A 22,423-nucleotide genomic window follows, 5' to 3' on the forward strand; every position below is an offset into this window, starting at 1 on the left:
AGACACTTGAATTGCATAAAGATATAGGAAATGGGTCATAAATGAGTGAATAGTGTCATTGTTGAGTAGTAGTTTGGGATTGAGTCATGACTATTGATGTATTGTGGTTGTAACTATGTTATGAATAGCATTTTGAACATGAAATAAGTATTATATATGAGAAAACACGATAGTGAATTATGACCACGATTATGGAGAAATTGAAGAGGAATTGTGAAATGCGAATAATGTGGGTGAATGATGATTATTGCCTATTATATTGTGAATGTTGTTATGAATGTTTGGAAGTTGATATAGAATATGGGAAAAGTTGTATAAAAAAAGGAAATGCTTCCCAATTTTCTTCAGCCTTAGTAAGCACGTTTAAGTAATCGATTAGCTAATGCTCATGCGACTTCTCTTGAAGGTAGAAACGTGGGCATCATGGCATAAACGGGAATATATGGCATGAACGGGGATATATTCCCGTTTATGGCATGAATCCTCTAGTCCTTTCTTTCTATGGCATGAAATCGATGGTGTGATCTTTCCTTCTTCTCTGTGAATCCTCTATATCTCGGAAAACTAATAGCCTATGTTTATGAATAGCCATACGAGATGAGAGATGCATTACGAGTTCAATAATGATGATGATGAGTTAAGTATAAAGATTCTAGAGTTCATGATATGATGTTCCTATAACGCTAATGATGTCGTTTATTGAATACACTCACCTTATATATATTATTTCCTTCAAGGTGAGGCAGAATATCATAAAGTTAATGATGTCATTTATTTAATACACTCACCTTATATATATTATTTCCTTCAAGGTGAGGCAGAATATCATAAAGTTAATGATGTCGTTTATTGTATACACTCACCTTATATACTATTTCCTTCAAGGTGAGGCAGAATACTTATAAATGTTCCATAACGGAATCGGGGGTTCACGACCTTAGGTCACCTCGATAAAGTATAGCTATCTTTAAGTTATTATACATGCATTATGATGAGTATATGTTGAGGATATTACACCGTGCCTATATGGACGGGCAGACACACACCACTATAGTGGGCAGCTTACATCCCGGACGCGGGAGGCCTAGACGCAGGTCATACATTATCACACCGTACCTATATGGACGGGCAGCTTATACATTATCACATCGTACTTATATGGACGGGCAGCTTATACACTTATACATTTATGCATACATGATATGATGATGATTATGAAATAAGCCAGCATACATTATTTCTTTTATAATTGACAGTCAGATACAGTTGCTCCTTATCTGATGCTTCCTTTATCTCATTGACGTATTATTATCATTTATGCCTCTCATACTCAGTACAATGTTCGTACTGACGTCCATTTTCTTTGGACACTGTGTTCATGCCCACAGGTAGACAGGGAGGTGAGCTTGATCCGGACTCGTAGGAGCTATTAGCTGACTTGAGAGCACTCCATTGTTCCGGAGGTGCCGTGATTATTCTTTTGTATATATATTTTGGGCACGACGGGGTACTGCCCCTTCTCTATGTCTAGTACTCTAGTAGAGGCTCGTAGACGCGCAGTGTGGGTTAGATGGTCTCACAATGTTATTACTATATATATTATTATTTTGATAGCCGAAGGACTTATGTATATAAAATTAATTATGTTTTCAAATGAAAAATGGTTGTCTCATGATTATGGGTATATGAACGGTAAAGAAGTGTATAATGACTATGATGAGCAGTAGAACGAGTGGTACTCGGTGGTTAGCCCCGGGTACCTGTCACGGCCCCTAGTCGGGTCGTGACATAATCACAATTAAATCTCTTTCAAAATGAATACAGTGTTGTCACAAGACATGGATCAACAGAGACCATCAGAAAGCATTTAAAATAGATTACTTACTTCTTTTAGACAAATTTAGACTATAAATCTTTCAAGCGGTCTTAGGAACATGACTCAGGGAAAGATTCACATATCCTGAAATCACATACTAACTTCAATCCTTGTTAAGGGATTAAGACTCGAAACTTTTTATCAATATAGATCTAAATGAATGCTACCTTAATTATTATAAGCCTAACATTAACATATAGCTGATTCTGTCAGTGTAGACTGTAATTAGACTAATCAAGAACTCATATTACGTTAATAGACAGCAAACAAAAACTCACATTAAATCATCATAAACAGTGGCACCTTTTAAACCAACTTAGACAACAACCAATTAACAAGAAACCATATTAAGTAAATATAGACATATTGAACTAATCTAGGTAACAATAAGTTAATAAGGACATATATTAAGCAATAACAAGACAGAAATCAAACCCCAATTACTAAACATCATATTAATCTAACTTAAGCAAAAATAAACCAGCAAACTAACTACATCAAAACCAAACTAATATTAACAACACAAAAAAAATTAAATAAATAAAGAAGAAATAGGGAAATTAACTTTCTATGGCGCAGCCCTGAAGAGATTAGATTTAGAAAATCCTTCTTCTCCCAACTCAGCCAACAATCACAATAACAACACTTAAATATTTTAAAAAAACAATAACCCAAAAATTAAAGGTTTTAAGCAAAAATAGCTAGAAACCCTAGGTATTCGATTTTTTTTTAAGTAAAAGAGATTTTCAAGCTCCTCCTTTTTAAAAAAAAAAAATGCAAAGTTAGGGTTCTATTTATAGAACCCTTAAATCATAAAATCCTAGGTTCCAAACGATGTGGGACTTTTGAAATTTCTCAATTGCATGTTATCACAACAAACATCAATGGCTGAGAAAAAGTAAACTAACAATAAAGGGTTAGATTTAACCCAAAAATGAGTCGATCCTTTTGGTTCTTTGTGAACCAATGAGATTCGTTGATTTAAACTTGCAAAACAACAAAAACCATTAAAACTTCTCAGTGTATTTGACTGTTGCTACACGAAGAAGTAAAATAATAGAGAAAAAGTGAGAAGATATACTGTGTTTGGGGTTGAGTTTGGTGAAAATGGGTGAAGAAAATAAAATTTTTACCTCAAATGGTCGGACGAATACTAGGAAAAGCAAAAGCAACTTGCTCTTTACCATTTTGAGTTGGTGTGACGAGGAGAGAAAGAGTGGCCCCGCGACGGCTAGGGTTTCCTTCGAAGGAAACCCTTCTCACCTCTTAAAGGTCGTTTGGTTTTGAAAATGAGAGGAAGAGGGGGGTATTCCCCTGCCAGGTCAATCCTTAATGGATTGGGCCTGGCCGAATTTTGAAGGAAATAAATTGGGGGGGGGGGGGGGGGGGGGGGCTGGTTTGTCAATATGTATACATGATATACACATATGTATATGTATATGTGTGTGTATAGTCGTGTATACATATATATGGTGAGGACATTCCGCACAAATTTTAATAAGTGGCCAATATTAAATTGATATCTATTAATTGGATATTTTCAAAAGAAGACCCCATTTAAACTAATTGGTCAAGTTCAAAAGAAATAATAATAATAATAAAATAAATAAACTTTGTCAAAATTCCTTAATTAAATTTGACTAGTTCAAATTATTGTCATAATTTGCTAATAATTAATTATTTCAATTATAGCCGCTTAATGGAAATTTTCAAAATCAGTTACAATTAAAACTCAATTAACTATGATAAAAAAATCCAATAGTTTGATTAAATAGAATTGAAGGGTAAAAATGGTTAATTTACTTAATTAAATATATTCCTTGCATAAAACAGAGTAAAAGACTTTGCAAATTGCTATTTTAACAATTTAGACAATTAAGTGAATAATTATGGAAAATTATCCTCTCTTCTTGGTTAATTAGCAAAACTATACTAATTGTGAAAATACTTAAATTAATTTATAATATTATAAAAATTATTTTGTCAAACAAAATTGGCAAAATATAGTCTAAATAAATTTTAGAAAATTATTTTGACTTCTAAAAAACATATTTCCCTCTGTTTAATATTTCAAGGACTTTGATATAATTAAAGCAAATTATGGGAGGTCAAAAATTAGGTGTCAACACTGCTCATCTTCTCTTTGTCGAACTCCGACACAAGAGTTCGAAGATAACTGGCCACCCCCACGGGCGAGACAAAAAACTGCAGTCTTCAGGAATGGTGACCATGGTCGACTTAGTCCTCCTCGGCTCTACACTTGGAGTCGGAAAAATATCTACAAGTCGAGACCTCGAACCAGACTCAGTAGACCGAGTAGGCCTCCTCGATGCTTGTGGAATAGGGAGGTGTCTGAACCCCGAGGCTTCCGTTGTTGCAGGAGGATTATCGGCAAACATGTGATCAAAACTCTCTTGCTCCAAAGACAGAGCAGGAGGAGGAGGTGAAGCTGTTTTGGCTCGTCTGGCTCTTTTTGTCGAGGGCTCTACCTCAGGGGAAGTATCTCGACGGCCCTTAAAGGAATTGGGGCTTGGAGATATTTGGTTATCGGGGGTAAAGGGGTCTTAACTTCCCCGCCTGTGGCAGTGCCGGGAAGATTAACTGCGGCGCTCACCTCTGGCACCTCCACCAGAGTCGTCCCAGTTTTAGTAGTAGCAATAAGGGGATCTGAGGTAATACTCGCGACCTAGATGTCTTCATCGAGATCATCCCTCAAACCACGAGCTTCGGATGAGCCCGCTGCGTTCCTCGAACTTTTCTTTCTTTTATGGCCCTTAGAAGATTTGGGCTTCTTTTTCTTCTTTTCAGCCTCGACAATAAGTCGTGCTGACCCTGAGATGTCAAAATTTGAACCCGGTGTGCAAGCTTCCTCCGCTGGTGCGGGTCGAAGGGTCGAAGAACCCTTTCCTAAACCTGAATATCGAAAGGGTTGACTCAATAACAGCGGGTTGAACAAAAGAAAATAACAAGAAATGAAGGGAAGAGAAAAATACCGTAGTTTTTTGCTGCCTACCTATCGCGGGACAGATTTTTCCATGTTCGCTCTTGGTGCTGATGTTGGCTAATAATACTCTCGATCCACCTAGTAAATCGGGGTATCGCCTCCGGAAGCCACCCATCAGCTGAAACATCATAAGTATTTAAGATAAATGTTCAAAGGCATATAAAAAGGGGATAAGCCCTATAAACTTACGTTTGTCGTTCCACCTTTCGGGAAAGGACATGTACTCTGCCGATATAATGTCTGCGGTTCTAACTCAACAAATTGATCATAATAGCCACGATCTCTATTCTCATCGACGCAGTAAAGAATGGGGTTCCTCCTTCATTTGGAGAGCTTTATAACTCCGCCACGAAAGACCCTCAAACAGTATAGTCAGATCAGATGGTACAGGGTGAAGTCAACATTAGCATTGTCGGCCATAAGGCGGAGACAGGCCACGATCCTCCAATTGTTCGGACCAATTTGAGCAAGGCACACTTTATATGTCCGACACATCTCAAGGATAACCGGATCTATTTGGGGCTCGAGCTTGAAAGAAAAATGGTATGTGTAGATATACAAAACCCCTCCTTAAAGTTAGTGATTGCTTTATCATCACCGAGAGCAATGATCTCTATAGGGCGGTTATCCCAACCGCACTCAGTTCGAACTCGGGGAAGGTGCGCCACTTTGATTGATGAGAGGTAACGCCTGACGTCGTTACCCCGAATAGACTTTTTTACAGCTGTCTCGACGGCAAACTCGTGATCGAAATTGTACCTCGGGGGGATTATGTCCTTGGCTTGAGGTTCGAAGGAGCTGTCTTGTGTTTTACCTCCGAGGCTGGTTACAATCTCGATATTCAGGGAAGAAACCGAAGAAACGTTTTGGGAAGTAGAATTGGTGTTCGTTACCATTTTGAAGATTTGAAGATTCGAAGAGGAAAATATGAAGATTTGAAGAAAGAGAATATGAAGATTTTAAGATTTGAAGAAGAAAATATGAAGACATGAAGATTTGAAGAAGAAAATGATGACTTGAAGAAAAGTTTCGTGAAAATGGATAAGATTCTAGGACCTCTGATGAATTTTCTTAGAAAATTTCGAAGACTCAGAATTCGAAACAAGATTCAAGGAGAAGCAAGAGCAGAACAAGGTAAGTGAAATAATCGAGAGGTGAAAAGTAAATAGTGAAAAGTGAAAAGTGAAAACAATCGACCTTTTACAGAAGAGAGTGATGGGCTCTGAGGCGGTCACCAAAAGGTCGACCAACCAAGGGAAGACACGTGTCCGAAGTTAGAGAGACGTGACATGAAGAGACGTATCGTTTCCCACCTTTTATCAAAGGGAAGCTTTCTAAGGAAGTCACCGAGGTTATCAATCCACTTCCCGTCACTTCGATGAAATTTCAATCCGAGAAGTGTGGGGAATATCTGTATACGGTAAAAACTGAAGCAATTTGTATATGGTAAATATCGCAGCTGTCCGGTGAGAGGTCGAAGAAGATAGAGTTCATTAGCCTCGGGTAAGATCGAAAGGAACGAGGGCCGAGGAGTTGTGGGTCTTTCCAACTAAGTGTCAGAAACCGAAGGTATATTGATAAGAACATAAAACCTGAACCTAAGAGGAAGACACTTATCACAGGTCCGGAGTATCCGTTGTGAGCCAGGTTACATGTCACCTAACCGCTCCGCCTTTTACGCTGATGTCCGTACAGAATTTCTGACACCCGTACGGACGCCATCTTGTCCATTTTGTGGTTTTCTAAAAAGACCTTTTTTGGGTTGTATTAAAGGCCCATCTACTTTTGGCTATAAATAAGGATGCGTACCCTTCATTTAGGGATAGCTTTTACTATTCATCATACTTGTAATCAGAAAAACAGTTTAGATAAAGGAGTTTTATTACTGATTGGCTGGGTTATAGAAGCAATTTCCAAAACCGGACCAATTCTCACAGTCTACAATTTGGTTTCTCAAGCTTTACTTTCTCTTATTCATCTTATTCATCAATATACATTTATCATTTTCATATAATACATAACTTATTAATCTAGCCACGTATCCGATAAACCATTTACAAATTTAATTGTTACCTTTTTAAGGGTAAACAACCTTCCCTCCAATATTTTCGCGTAAAATTTCCATACTTATGACTTGTTTCACTTGATGACTTACTATTAAATATTAAAATCATATTTTTATCGTTGATTTTTGTTTTATTGTTGATTTCAACACTTTTTACTTCACAAATTTTATTTGGATAAATGTGAAACACTTTAAAGTAATTTTGTATAACGAAAAGGGCCAAAATTACCCTTCAACTTTGGAAAATAGTTCATTCATACCCTTCGTTATACTTTAGGGTCAATTATACCCTTACCGTTATACTATGGGGTCAATTATACCCTTATGTCTAACAGCTGCCACGTGGCATCATCCCAGCCCTTCAAAATTATTTTCCCCTCAAATAATATTTTACCCACTAAAATAACCCAACCCAACCCGATTTGTTTTCCCAGTCAAGGGGTAATGAGTTGGGTCCGTATCAGTTTGGTTGGGAAAAAAATCGGGTTGGGTTGGGTTATTTTATTGGGTAAAAATTTATTTGAGGGGAAAATAATTTTGAAGGGCTGGGATGATGCCACATGGCAACTGTTAGACATAAGGGTATAATTGCCCCCATAGTATAACGGTAAGGGTATAATTGGCCCTAAAGTATAGCGAAGGGTATGAATGAACTATTTCCCAAAGTTAAGGGGTAATTTTGGCCCTTTTCCGTTTTGTATATGATCGATCTACTATGTATGTACATGAGCAGGCTTAGTTTTAGGATAATTGTAAGGTCCCACTAACTTTTATATTTAAACTAGACTAATTAAAAGTTTAATGATTAATTAAAGTAATATCGGTTGTGCATAACCCACACACCGACAAAAATTAATTGAAATATGGTACATGAAGATGGAGCAAGTTTAAAACATCGATTGCTGGTGGCGACTAGCGGTGTTCATGGTTTGGTTAAAAATCGATCCAAATAGAAGACCGAACCAGATCGATTAAATAAATGGATATTTATTTGGGTTTGGTCTGGTTTGGGTTTAAATTTTTAATAATTGATAAAATTTTGTTTTGTTTGATTTTATTAAAAAAAAACCGAAGAAAAGCTCGAACCAAGCCGACAAATTATATACACAATTTTTTAATTGTATTTATGCAATATATTAATTTTTTATGGATTATTATAAATACTTTGTATACTTTTTCATCAAATCTTATTCATCTCTAATAAGCTAATGAACTTTACACCTAATGCCCATTTCTTAAAAGAAAGCCATGACTTCAATTAACTCAATTATTTAAAGCAACAATAATAGGATTTATTTAAATTTTTTATTTTTTATTTCTTATAAACTTTATTCACTTGATTAAAGCTAATAGATTTTAAGATATTTGCCACACATTTCAAGTAAATTATAGTTATCACAATAAAAGAGTAATAACGGGCTATAAGTTCGAAAATGATAAAAAAAAAATATTTCCTAATTGTAGGGGAAAAAAAGGAAAGATAGAAATGCATTAGTGTCACGACCCAATTCGCGAGTCGTGGTGGTACCTACACTACCCCCCCCCCCCCCCCCCCCCCCCCGAGTAGGCGCACCACATTCCCAATAACAAGTTAAATAAGCGGAAAATTAAATAAGAAGAAGTTATCAAGTCTTAAATACTTAACATAACTAGAAATGTCACGACATCCCCAAAATCTGGTCAAAGGGTACAAGAGAGCTAAACATAGGCCGGAATACAAGTCTGAAAATACCCGAAGGCTACATATTGTCTGTCGAATACAAAAACAGAAATAAATAAAGAAGGTCCTTCAAGGGCCACGGATGACCAAGTAGCTCACCCTGAATGACCAAAAGATGTCACCCTCGCGTATCAGCCACGGGGTGTAGAACTGGAGCCTGGATCGTACTCTGCACTCAACAAAAAATATAGAAAGAGCAGTATCAATACAACACTAGTACCGATAAGCATCATAGGCCAACAATGATTAGATAACGACTTCGGAGTCTCTCAATCACTTACCTCACCATCATCATAAGAATAATATGGAAGGCATGTCATGCATGAGATCAGTCTCAACAATATCACCAATATAAAATCAACAAATACAAGTCATATTACAGTCCACTGTCCAATTATCAATATTACCACTCATCTTCATGTGATGAGTGAGCTAGTATGTGACAGAGATACAAACAGGTGATAATCACAGAAAATAACACATATGGTGACAAACCCACATAACAGCTGACAGAGCCAACCTAATTGGAATTCACCTCCACTTCTTGCCAGATGGCCTATCGTGCTATCCCCGTCACTTTCTACAACGACATACAATTCTCTAATCAGAGTCTAACTAAAGTATACCGTAACCTACCTCAATGTCAAGTGGTGCCACGAACGATCAAGCCAATGCCTTCCCTTTGTGTAGAGCCTTTGAACGATCGAAGTCTATCAAATATACGATCTACGTTAGAATACGAATCTAAGGACACCCATATTACTATACTTATATTCGACACTCAAAAATGCATCCCGAAAAGTGACCTCAGACCCACAAGGGAAAAACTTAAATTTTATTCTAAATTCATTTTACCCATAACCTAATATTCAATTACATGGAGAATATCTCAAAGTTGAAGTGCAAGGAAATAACATGAGAAAAGTCCCAAAACTGAAAGCTAAAGTCACGAGCAAACACTTCAACCCCTTAGTAAATATGGGGAATCCATCAACTATTTATCCATTTTATCACAATTCATCTAAATATTCAATTGGTATTTACCAATATATTAAAATTCTAGTTCCAAAGTAAAATATCCCAATAGTGTACGAAGAAAAGGATGAAACTGTGGCTTCTAATAGCCTAATCTAACTCTCAAACATGATTGCCATGATCATTACTTCAATCATATGATCCTAACGATTACCATAATTATTAATAATAAATTGGGTCAACATTCGAAAAAAAAAGCAGAATGAAACGAAAACAGTAACAATTGAATTGTAGCAAAACTTTAACCTATAACTTTCCTTTATCCTCATCATTACTACCTAATGTACCTAATCATTCTACTGACCTAACAAATCTATTACTCCCTCCATAAAATCCAACCAGTAGGACAAAAATTGTACACAACAACATTCATTCTGTCACTTTCTCACTTATTAGCAAATCCTTATTCTTTCTAATCATCATTATACAATGATTCCTTTGCCCTCTTTTAGTAAACAAATATAACTTAAATCAAGTACTATCATACCTGATGCCACGCTGATGTACCCCTAAAAATTGATCCAAAAAAATATATTTTCTCCGCTCGTTTTCCGTCTGTTGTTATGCCAAGGAGGTTTTCTACTAACTGCTTCTTTCTTTCAAAAATTAAGAAAATCAATTACCCTTATATTTTATCCCCACAACCACTACAACGTGGTTTCAGCCATAATAGGCAATGGGCTTGGCCCACTTCTTTACCGCAATAGGCTTCCTAATTCACTTATTCGATTAACCACTTTGTTTTATCTAAAAATTATCCACTCCGTCAAATACCATATTTACCATCTTATACCTTATATGTGTGCAAATAATATTTCTATGAATAAAATATTACACACATTAAATATATATATATATATATATATATATATATATATATATATATATTCTAAAATTTACTCGTTAATTAAATAACCGAGTCACCCGTTATCGCAAGCTATAGACACCAAAATTAGACCACGAAAAGGGTGTTTTAGGGATATTAGGCCTAAAAGTGCTAAACAACCAAATGGGTCATTACATCAGATACCAATCAAACAATCGCTCGTCCTCGAGCAACATGGGAAAGATGGAGAAAAAGGGTACCTACACTGTCGAACAACTAAGGATATCTACTCCGCATATCCGCCTCGGTCTCCCAAGTGGCCTCCTCAACCGGACGGTGCTTCCACTGCACCTTGACTGAAGCAATATCCTTGGATCTTAACTTCCTCACTTGCCTATCCAAGATTGTTACCGCCTCTTCCTCGAAGGATAGATTCTGATCAAATAGCACTGAATCCCACTGAATGATATAAGACCCGTCTGAATGGTACTTCTTCAGCATGAAAACATGGAATACCGGATGAACACCTGCCAAACCTAGTGGAAAAGCCAACTCATAAGCCACCTCGCCAACACGACGAAGAATCTCAAAAGTGCCAATAAACCTCGGGCTCAACTTGCCCCTTTTCCCAAATCGCATTACACCCTTCATGGGCAAAACCTTTAATAGGACCTAATCACTAACCATGAACTCCATGTCACGAACCTTCCGGTCCGCATATTCCTTTTACCCACTTTGAGTCGTAATAAGCTTTTCCTGAATCAACTTTACCTTGTCCAAGGACTCTCTCAACAAGTCAGTACCCAGGGTCTCACCTCAAACGCATCGAACCACCCAATCGGAGAACGACATCTCCTACCATACAAAGCCTCAAACGGTACCGTCTCAATGCTCGAGTGATAAATGTTGTTGTATGAAAACTCCGCCAACGGCAAGAACTAGTCCCAATGACCACCAGAGTTAATCACATAAGCCCTCAACATATCCTCAAGCACCTGAATAGTCCTCTCGGATTGACCATCTGTCTGCGGGTGGAACGCTGTGCTAAGATCTAACTGAGTTCCCAATTCCTTCTGCAAAGTCCTCTAGAAATGGGAAGTAAACTGAGTGCCTCTATCTGAAATAACAGAAATGGGCATTCCATGCAATCGAACAATCTCTCTAATGTAGATCTTTCCCAACTTCTCTGCATTGTAGGTAATCTGAACCGAGATGAAGTGCACAGATTTAGTCAACCTATCCACAATAACCCAAATTGAATCAAACTTGCCCAAAGTCTTCGGAAGACCCACCATGAAATCCATAGCAATCCTCTCCCACTTCTACTCGGGAATGGGCATCCTCTGAGTCATACTACCTGGTCTCTGTTGCTCATACTTAACTTGCAGGCAATTCGAACACTGGGCAACAAACTCCACAATGTCTCTCTTCATCCTGCCCCACCAGTAATGCTGTCTCAAGTCACGATACATCTTTGTGGCGCCAGGATGAATAGAATACCAGGAATTGTGAGCTTACCTCCAATATCAAACGAATCAAATCGCCAACCCTAGGAACACAAATGTGCCCCTTAATCCTCAAAACACCCTCATCATCAAGGATAGCCTCCTTGGCTTCCCCACTTAGCACCGTATCTTGAATCTTGCATAATTTAACATCCTCAAACTACTGGGCCCTAATATGCTCCCAAAGAGATGACCTTGCCTCCATACAAGCTAGAACCTTACGGGGTTTTGAATTATTGAGTCTCACTATACTATTAGCCAAATGCCTCTATGGATAAAGGATGCTCTCCCACAATCAAACGCGCCAAGCTACCCATACTCCCTGCCTTTCGGCTCAACGCATCAGCTACCACATTAGCCTTTCCCGGATGATAAAGAATGGTGATATCATAATCCTTAAGCAACTCCATCCATCTACGCTGCCTTGAATTTAGATCCCGCTGATTAAACAGATGCTGAAGACTACGGTGATCCGTGAGCAACTCACAATAGACTCCATACAAGTAATGCCTCCAAATCTTCAAAGCAAAGACTATTGGAGCCAACTCCAAGTCATGAGTGGGGTAGTTCTTCTCGTGAACCTTCAACTGTCTCGAAACATACGCGATCACCTTACCCTCTTGCATCAGCACACAACCCAAGCCAATCCGAGAAGCATCATAATAAACAGTAAAGTCCTTTTCCTCCATAGGTAAAGCCAAAATCGGGGCTGAAGTCAATAAAGCTTTGAGCTTTTGAAAGCTCTCCTCACACTCATCAGACCACTGGAAAGGCACATTCTTCTGAGTCAACTTAGTCAAATAGGAAGCAATAGATAAAAACCCCTTCACAAATCGACGATAATAACTCACAAGGCCTACGAAGCTCCGAATCTCAGTCACCGAAGTAGGCCTGGCCCAATCTCTAACAGCCTCGATCTTCTTGGGATCAACCATAATCCCGTCCTTAGACACAACATGTCCTAAAAATGCTAAGGAACTGAGCCAAAACTCACACTTATAAAACTTGGCATACAATTTCTTATCCTTCAACAGGCCAAGCACGATCCTCAAATGCTTCTCATGAACTTCCTTACTAGAGTACACCGAGATGTCATCAATAAACACGATCGCAAATGAATCCAAGTAAGGCTTGAAGATCCCATTCATCAAATCCATGAAGGCTGCGGGGGCATTCGTAAGCCCGAAAGACATCACCAAGAACTCATAATGACCATAACAGGTCCTGAAAGTGGTCTTCGGAACATCCTCCGCTTGAGTCTTCAACTAATGATAACCTAACCTCAAATAAATCTTAGAAAAGATCAATGCACCCTGAAGCTGGTCAAATAAGTCATCAATCCAGGGTATTGGAAACTTATTTCTGATATCAATTTGTCATGACCCAATTTGTGAGTCATGGTGGCACCTACACTATCCCCCCGAGTAGACGAACCACATTCTCAATAACAAGTTAAATAAGCGAAAAATTAAATAAGAAGAAGTTATCAAGTCTTAAATACTTATCATAACTAGAAATGTCACGACATCCCCAAAATCTAGTCAAAGGGAACAAGAGCGCTAAACATACTCCAGATTACAAGTCTAAAAATACCCGAAGGCTACATATTGTCTGTCAAATATAAAAACAGAAATAAATAAAGAAGGTCCTTCAGAGGCCACGGATGACCAAGTAGCTCACCCTGAATGACTGAAAGATGTCACTGTCGCGTATCAGCCACGGGGTGTAGAACTGGAGCCTGGATCATACTCTACACTCAACAAAAAGTCTAGCAAGAGTAGTATCAGTACAACACTAGTACTGATAAGCATCATAGGCCGACAATGATTAGATAATGCATGAAGAAGTGGAAACTAACAAGTAGCACATAGAGCAAACATGTATGGTCACGTATCATATACAAGTAAAGTGTAAAGGAATCATGAAATCAACCAAGACATATATAGTTAGGGCTGGGAGTTCGGTATTCGGTTCAATATTTTCAAAGTTCGGGTTCGGTAATCGGTAATTGAAAGTATATACCAAATACCAAACTTTCAAACTTCGGTTTAGTAATTCGGTAATCGGTAAATCAAACTTTAGTTCGGTACGGTATTCGGTAATACCATATTGAAATTGAAGTCCATTGTATCAAGTATTCTGTGGCATCAAGACCCCATGATATAGATTAGAATCAGTAGTTCTCTCTCAACATACTTCTAGACAAAAAAACCAACCAAAGATCCACACAACTAATCACTAAGATAATTTCTAATTAACTAACTAAACAAACTATCACTCATAAGAGGCTTTTGTTCAATAATCAAGCTTAAAACTAGTGAAATGATTAAGGCAACTATATATAGTCTTGCCTTTTACAACTAAGGACCAAAAGTGACCTTTTGCAAAATTAGCCACAAGTTGGCCAAAAATAGCCAACATTGGCTCTTCTTTGGCCGTTTGCACTTCTAGCCACTTTTTGTGGCTTCCATTCTTATGCCTTCTTCTTCAACATCCTCCCAAGTAATTATCCACACGCTGTACACTCTTGAGAGGTGTTCTTCAAGCGCCTCCAATGCCCTCTCTTCATGAACATCACTTGCAAGTCTTAGAACTTCTTGGCTTGGCTACGAATGAAAGGTTGTGAAAGAGTGGTGCCCATTGGTATCATATCAGTGCTAATATAACGCTTGAATGGACGAAGATTTTTGTCCAAATTTTCAGCAAAAAAGAATTTAATAACTTTTACTTGATGATTACCATAATAATTTTAATATTTTATACATAATATATTTGTTACAAAATATTACTCCCTCCGTTTCAATTTATGTGAACCCATTTGACTGGGCACGATAATTAAGAAAGAGTGAAGACTTTTGAAACTTGTGGTTCAAAATAAATCTTGAATATTTGTGTGGCTGTAAATCATTTCATAAAGTGAATTTGTCTCCAAATTAAGAAAGAGGTCATTCATTTTAGCACGGACTAAAAATGAAATAGGTTCACATAATTTGAAACAACGGGAGTATTACACAATATTTGAGTATGACTGTTATACAGAGGTAATTTTACAAAGAGTGTACCGCTATAATGAATGTCACTGCTATTATAAGTAGAATGTTGTTATAGAAAAGTAAAATATAACATGAAAAATAGGTTTTGGAGAAAATTAGGCCGTTATAATGAAATGTTGTTATAACGAATGACAATTATAGAGAGATTTGACTGTACATGATTTACACAAAGCTACTGGTTCTGTGAACCCGTATACTATGCTTTGCCTCCGATTCAACCGCAACCAATTTTTTTTTTTTTTAAAGCATCCAAAAAATCATGAAGTCTTCCGAGCTAATTCTAAGAAAGGCATGGTTTTAACTTTTTATAGATAATATTAAAATAGAGAAGTTTAGAGTAAAACTAAAGAGTTTTGATGATTAAACGAACTCAATACCAATAATGGACTTGGCACTCTAGATGAGCAACAGAGATAAATTAATTATCTATATTTTTTAAATAGTTTTGGACTATGGGTTTGTGAATGGAGAGGAACGAGCAAATGTCTCTTATTAAAATTGCTTTTGTTTTTTTCATTTTAAGTCATCTTTTTATGTTTTGTTAATCTATTTTCTTAATTTGGCCTTTTAAATAATTGAGAAGATGAATTTTTAATGATTTTGCAAGGATATAAGGAGATTAAGGTGCAAATTATTAAAAATAATAGGATAATTGTAAATTACAAAACAAATGTGTTCGTTAGGAGTGCAAATTGTAAAGAACTTGTGAAGTACTAACAACCTAATATTTTAAAGGGGTAATTTCAGTAAGATACAATCTAGCATAGCATATTACATCCACGTAATCATATTTTTAATTTACATCCGCATAGTTTTTTTTTTTTTTTTTTTTTTTTTGCAACAGAGTTTATACACACAATATACAAAATTATACCCTTATTGTAGATAATGTATAAACCTTGTATAGAAGAGTATAATAATGTACAAAAGAGCCATTTCGGGTAATATTAGAAATATGGGCCATTTCAGGTAAATATTTTCTCCAAATAGACATAGAGTGTTATTTTCCCTATTTTGGAAATGGAAATATAACAAACTAAAATTGTCGGGATCTGGAGTTGAATCTATAACAGCCTTTTGTACAGAAAAGGACAAAAATGGTCCCTTAACTATGATAGTAGGTTCAAAATAGTCCCTTAACTATGCATTTAACGGTTTTAGTCCTTTAAGTTTGTTACAAGTTAACAAAAACGGTCCCTTAACTATGAGAGTAGGTTCAAAATAGTCCCTTAACTATGCACTTAACGGTTTTGGTCCTTTAAGTTTGCCATAAGTTGACAGTTTTAGTCTCGACAAAATATTCATCGAACTCTGTTTGTTAGATTTGACGAGAACTATGAAAAAAAGGAAAAAATTAGTGAGAACTCTAGATCGGTCAAATAACTCGGGACAAAACCGACGGACGTTAGTCAGTTATAGGATGGACTTTTGCGCATTTTTCCTCAAAAATAACCGATGGACTTCCGTTGGTTTTCGTAAAAAACAATAAAAATTAAAAAAAAAAAATAGTGTCCCTCGATTTTATCCATCGGTTTCCGTCCATCATTTTTTTCGCTTGTTTTTGGTAGTGACAACTTTTTTAGTTTCTGCTATTTCTAAAGTCTAGTGTATTTTATTTAGTCGATGGATTCCCTCAGTTTTAATCGATAGAGTCCGTCGGTCTTTGTGTTTCGAGACATCATTTTCTGACATTATCAAACCGTTAAGTGCATACTTAAGGGACTATTTTTAACCAACCCTCATAGTTAAGGGACCATTTTGTCAACTTATGGCAAACTTAAAAGGACCAAAACTGTTAAGTGCATAGTTAAGGGACTATTTTGAACCTACTCTCATAGTTAAGGGACCATTTTTGTTAACTTGTAACAAACTTAAAGGACTAAAACCGTTAAGTGCATAGTTAAGGGACTATTTTGAACCTACTATCATAGTTAAGGGACCATTTTTGTCCTTTTCTCGCCTTTTGTATCTTTCTCCCAAATATTCCAAGGAGTATCAAATTGAAAGGAATAATAGTTTAAAAAGGAAATAAAAATGGAACTTTTTGGGATCAGAATTTATCTACAAGAATTTTGTATCTCTCTCCCGAAAATATTCCAATATCAAATGGTCCCATATCAAATTAATGAAAAAAGCTGAAATAGATGGGGGACAAAGTTAAACTTGTTGGTATCAGGATTTGAATCTACAGAAGAATTTTTTATCATTCCCTAAAAATATTCCAATATCAAATAGATGGAGAAAAGCTGAAATAATTTGGAAATAAAATACTAAACTCATCACTATCACTTGGGCTAGCTGGGAATATAGAATACTGCCCACCCACCAGTCCACATCACCCCATCAAAAAGAAAAAGTTAAATTTTAATTCATGTTGAAGCAAAGTTTGGTGCTGTTATGAAATATATTATGGATGTCCAATACATAAATATAATGCTTCTCCTCCACCATCTTAATGGTTCCTCCATTTTCCTCCACCATCTTAATGGTTCCTCCATTTTCTCATATATTGAATGCATATGTACCACTATAGATAGAGGCATAAGTTTTCATATGAAATACACTTGTAACACATTTTGGAAGAATAGTAAAAATCTCTCCTCTTTTGTCATTCTATTTCTATGGTTTTCATCCTTTAATATTGTGACTCTTTTAACTTAATTTTATAACACGTTATCAGCACGAGACTCTGTCGTTCCGAGCAAATACTTTAAAGCCTCGAAGGTATTGATTTTCTATCTTTCTTTACTAATGGCAAATCTTACCAAACGTGAATTTATAGCTTTAGATATATCCGGCAATACCTATATGTTTTGGATTCTTGACGCTGAAATTCACCTTAATGCGATGGGTCTGGCAGACACCATCAAAGATAAAAATGAGGCATCAAACCAAGACCGTGCCAAGGCTATGATATTCCTTCGCCATCACCTTGATGAGGACTTGAAAATAGAATATCTCACTGTTAAAGATCCTCTTACTCTGTGGAATAATTTAAAAGATAGATATGACCACCTGAAGATGGTCATACTTCCACAAGCACGTTTTGATTGGCTCCATTTAAGGCTACAAGATTTTAAATCTATTAAGGCATATAATTCCGCCATGTTTAAAATTATTTCTCAGTTGAAATTATGTGGTGAAAATATTACTGATCATGATATGCTGGAGAAAACATTCTCCACTTTTCCTGCCTCGAGTATGCTCCTGCAGCAGCAATACCGAGAGATGAAATTCAAGAAATATTCTGATTTAATAGCATATCTTTTAGTGGCTGAACAACATAATGAATTATTAATGAAAAATCATGAAAGCCGACCCACTGGTACTGCCCCATTCCCTGAAGTGAATGAGACAAATTTTCGTCATTCTAAGCGTGAAAGAGGTTGTGGCCCCAGTCGTGGTCATGGTCGTGGTCGAGGAAGGAATTTTAATCATGATTCTCGTCTTGCACCAAATAATATCCTTCACCACCAGCAGTGTAAAAGGAAGGATGAAAAGCATAAAGCTGTGCAAAAGAAAAATTCAGAAAATAAATGCTTCCGATGTGGAGGAAAGGGGCACTGGTCACGTACCTGTCGTACGCCAAAGCACCTAGTTGATTTGTATCAAGCCTCTCTCAAAAGGGCAGAAAAGGATGCCGAAGCAAATTTTATTTCTGAAGATAATGTTGAGCCCATGCATCTAGATGTGGCAGATTTCTTTGAACTCCCTGAAGGAAAAATATATCATTTGATCGGTGATGGATCTGTAAAAACTTAGATATTTCATACATGTCGTTTGTATGTGGTTATGTTTCCATGTTTATGCAAATGAAGTGTGTGTAATGCTTTGTTTAAATAGTAATATATGTAATAAAATGCGTGCAATGCTTTGCCTAATCATAATATCTACTTTGATATTCACTTTATCTATTATTTCATTTTGAAGAATCTATGGAAATTCCTCAAATTTTATTTGGATCAATGACCAATCATGAAGATATTTGTGTGATTGATAGTGGAACAACACATGCCATATTCAAAGATGAGAAATACTTTTCTCACTTGCATAGAAAAAGGGGATATATTAATACAATTTCTGGCAATTCAAAATTGATTGAAGGCTCCGGAAGAGCTACTATATTTCTGACTAAGGGGACGAAACTTGTTATAGAAGATGCATTATTCTCTTCTAAATCCCCAAGAAACTTGTTAAGTTTCAAAGATATCTGCCGTAATGGATATCACGCTGAGACATTAAACGAAATAAATGATGAATATCTGCCATTACAAAGAATGTCTCCGGCCAGAAATATGTTTTGGAGAAATTGCCAACTTTGTCTTCTGGTGTATATTATGCAAAAATTGCCAGAAGTTTAATGATTCAAGTACTTTTATGCTTTGGCATGACCGAATAGGTCACCCTGGATCAATAATGATGAGACGAATTATTGAAAATTCAAATGGGCAACCACTTAAGAACCTGAAGATTCTTGAAAGTGGTGAATTTTCATGTGCTGCTTGTTATCAGGGTAAGTTGATAGCTAAGCCATCACCAATGAAAGTTGACATTGAATCCCCTGTTTTTCTAGAACGTATACATGGGGATATATGTGGACCTATTCATCCACCTTGTGGGTCATTAAGATATTTTATGGTCCTAATAGACGCATCTTCAAGATGGCCTCATGTGTGCCTCCTATCATCTCGAAACCTGGCGTTTTCGAAATTATTGGCACAAATAATACGCTTAAGGGCACAGTGTCTGGATTATCCCATTAAGGCTATACGCCTCGATAATGCCGGAGAATTTACGTCTCAATCTTTTGATGATTATTGTTTATCAGTTGGGATAAAAGTTGAACATCCTGTAGCACATGTTCATACCCAAAATGGCCTTGCTGAGTCATTTATTAAACGACTACAATTGATAGCAAGACCACTACTTATGAAAACACGGTTGCCCACTACCGTCTGGGGACATGCTATCTTACATGCAGCATCTCTTATTCGCCTCAGACCGACTCATTATAATAAATACTCCCCGTCACAATTAGTATTTGGTCATGAACCAAATATTGCTCATCTCCGAATCTTTGGCTGTGCTGTATATGTGCCTGTAGCACCACCACAGCGTACTAAGATGGGCCCCCAAAGAAGGTTAGGTATATATGTTGGGTTTGAATCACCCTCTATTATTCGCTATCTTGAGCCATTGACTGGAGATTTATTCACTGCCCGATGTAGATTGTCGATTTGATGAAACAAATTTTTCACAATTAGGGGGAGAGAGAAAAGAAATCAAAAGAGAAATTGTGTGGAAAGTTCCATCACTATCCCATTTTGATCCACGTGCCCCCATATGTGAACAGGAGATCCAGAAGGTCATTCACTTGCAAAAAATAGCAAATCAAATGCCAGACGCATTTACTGATTTGAAAAGGATAACTAAGTCACATATCCCTGCAGAGAATGTGCCTATCCGAATTGATGTCCCAAAGGGAAAATCTACTAGTGTCATAGCCTCTGAATCTCATGCACGCCTGAAGCGTGGTAGGCTATGAGGTTCTAAGGATAAAAATCCTAGAAAAAGAAACACGAAAAATGATCAAAATGACACTACGAAAGAATATCATGAAGATATTCAAGGTCTGACTAATCCTGATACTCCTGAAGATATTAGGGAACTCGAGACTCAAGCAAATAAAGAACTATCATTGAGTTCTTCTGGTGATGGGATAAATTTGAATCGATCGAAGATTATGATGGATAATGTTTTTGCATATAATGTTGCCCTAAATATTATGAAAGACATTGACGATCAGGAACCTCAATCTGTCGAAGAATGTCGACGAAGAAATGATTGGCCAAAATGGCAAGAGGCAGTTCAATCAGAATTGAATTCACTTGCCAAACGTGAGGTTTTTGGACCTGTAGTCCAAACGCCTAATGGTGTAAAACCAATTGGCCATAAATGGGTTTTTGTGCGAAAAAGGAATGAGAGAAATGAAATTGTGAGATACAAGGCACGCCTTGTTGCACAAGGATTCTCTCAACGACCCGGTATCGACTATGAAGAAACATATTCACCAGTTATGGATGACATAACATTTCGATATCTCATCAGTTTAGCTGTACATGAAAACCTTGAAATACATCTGATGGATGTGGTTACAGCTTACCTTTATGGCTCACTTGATAATGAAGTCTATATGAAAATTCCTGAAGGATTTAAAATGCCTGAAGCAATTAACTCAAAGTCTCGGGAGATGTATTCAATCAGATTACAGAGATCGTTGTATGGTCTAAAACAATCAGGGCGCATGTGGTACAATCGCCTCAGTGAGTACTTGGTAAAAGAAGGTTATATAAATGATTCCATTTGTCCATGTGTTTTTATTAAGAAAGCAAAATCGGAGTTCGTTATAATCGCTGTTTATGTTGATGACATAAACCTAATTGGAACTCCAGAAGAGCTCCAAAAGGCGATTGAATATTTAAAGAAAGAATTTGAGATGAAAGATCTGGGAAAAGCAAAACTTTGTCTTGGTTTGCAGATTGAACATTTGACAGATGGGATCCTTATCCATCAATCTGCTTATACTGAAAAGGTTTTAAAAAGATTTTACATGGACAATACGCATCCTTTAAGTACTCCAATGGTTGTTCGCTCACTTGAAGTGAGTAAAGATCCGTTCCGACCTCAAGAAGAAAATGAAGAGCTTCTTGGTCCTGAAGTACCATATCTTAGTGCAATTGGTGCACTTATGTATCTTGCTAACACTACAAGACCTGACATAGCGTTCTCTGTTAATTTGCTAGCAAGATATAGCTCTTCTCCTACACGAAGACATTGGAACGGAGTTAAGCATATATTGCGATATCTGAAGGGAACTAGTGATATGGGTCTGTTTTATACTAACAAAGGTAGTATAGATCTTGTTGGTTATGCAGATGCAGGTTATTTATCTGATCCACATAAAGCTTGATCTCAAACAGGCTATCTGTTTACATGCGGAGGTACTGCTATATTATGGCGATCCACAAAGCAGTCCATTGTTGCTACTTCTTCGAATCATGCTGAGATAATACCATTCATGAAGCAAGTAGAGAATGTGTGTGGTTGAGATCAGTGATACATTTCATCAGAGAAAGATGTGGCTTGAAGTGTGATACAAAATTACCCACAGTATTAGATGGAGATAATGCTGCATGCATAGCTCAATTAAAAGGAGGATTTATAAAAGGAGATAGAACGAAGCACATTTCACCAAAGTTATTTTTCACACATGATCTCCAGAAGAAAGGTGATATTGATGTGCAACAAATTCATTCAAGTGACAATCCTGCAGATTTGT

The sequence above is a fragment of the Lycium barbarum genome, chromosome 7, assembly GCF_019175385.1.
Source record: "Lycium barbarum isolate Lr01 chromosome 7, ASM1917538v2, whole genome shotgun sequence".
NCBI classification, from domain to species: Eukaryota; Viridiplantae; Streptophyta; class Magnoliopsida; order Solanales; family Solanaceae; genus Lycium; species Lycium barbarum.